Genomic DNA, 1,420 nt, shown 5'->3' on the forward strand with positions numbered 1-1,420 from the left:
ATCCCACCTCCATGCCCCCCATCCCACCTCCATGCCCTCATCCTTCCATCCCTTCATCCTTTGCTCCCACAGCCACACTCTGCTGGTCCAGCTCCCTGAGCCTGGGAAGTGCTGGGTAGGGAACAGTGGCCAGGGATGGAGCTGGGAGGGAGTGTTGGAAGTGGAGTGTTGAAGCAGGACTGTTCTAGGTGGCAAGCAGGATGTCCCTCAGAGTGAGACACTCGAGATGCGTGTGGTGGCATTTTAATGTGCTTTTATCAAAGCAACCACGTCCTTTTTTGTCGTCGTTTTATGTTTGTTTTTAAACCTCCATTGAACTACACAAGCCTTGGTTTTCAAACCCTGATAACAGAGGTTGCTGCCATGTTTGTTGGTGGAAATATTGAAAACTGGACCTGCCATTTTTCTCTCTTTTTTTTTTTTGTTTCCTTTAAACCCTTTGTGCTTCTGTTGGTTGCTCACAGTTATCTTCCAGCTGACAAGCTTTTGCATCCTATTTTTTTGTTTGTTTGTTTTTTTGTTTTTTTTTTTTTTGGTCACAGAACTACACATTTTTGTAACCAGCCTCTTGAAGGTAACATAAGGCAGCTAATTAGTTGGATTTCTGGTAGCACATGCTACCAGATTCGTAATCCTGTTTGGATTTTAGAGAGCTCTTAGATGTGATACACTAATATGATCAGGAAGGACACTTGGCTGAATCCATAGGGAGCCTGAGGATGCTGAGCACAGTGTGGAGCCTCAGCTGGGGAATGGAATATTAATGCAGCAGCCGAGTGATTTGTCTTGTGTGGTTCATAGCCCTGGTTTTTATTGAGGCTGGTAAATTACTTTACCTTGGCTTATAAAAATTTCAAGTTCTCTTAACGTTCTTTACTCTCATGAAACTACTGTTGCCGTTCCAATAAAGATGATCGTTGTTTCGATTGTAAATCTTTCATTTTTGAAGCGGTTCAGGTTTCCAGAGCAGCTTAAGGCTGGAGTGAAGTCCCAATCTTGAAACAGAAGTGAATGTAAAATCTCCTCTTCCCTGATTTCTGGGAGAGCAGAGTCTCTTGCATTCCCTCTGCTCCTAGTCCTGTGCTCCTTGGGGAATATGGGAAAAGAAATGGCCATATTTTAAAAACCATTTTGGGGGGTAGAAAACACTCTTGCAAGTGTTTGGTTCACAGAGTTGTTCCCCTTCAATCCAGACTGTGTTTCAAGCTACTCTTGCCCATTGGGTTTTTAGGGGTTGTTTTTGGTATTAAAATGTGCAAGGATTATTCCAGTTCATCTGGTCAAACAGCTGGTTCTTCACCTGCTGGACCAGATCTTTTCTGAAGAGTATATTTTGTAAGTTCCACTTAAAATACATATTTTTTGGGGTCCTTTTTTTTTCCCCCAACACGGTTAAGAAAAGTCAAGGCTGTGAAAAAAT

Source organism: Manacus vitellinus, unplaced genomic scaffold (genome assembly GCF_001715985.3).
Source record: "Manacus vitellinus isolate BGI_N305 unplaced genomic scaffold, ASM171598v3 scaffold_47_pilon, whole genome shotgun sequence".
Lineage (NCBI taxonomy): Eukaryota > Metazoa > Chordata > Aves > Passeriformes > Pipridae > Manacus > Manacus vitellinus.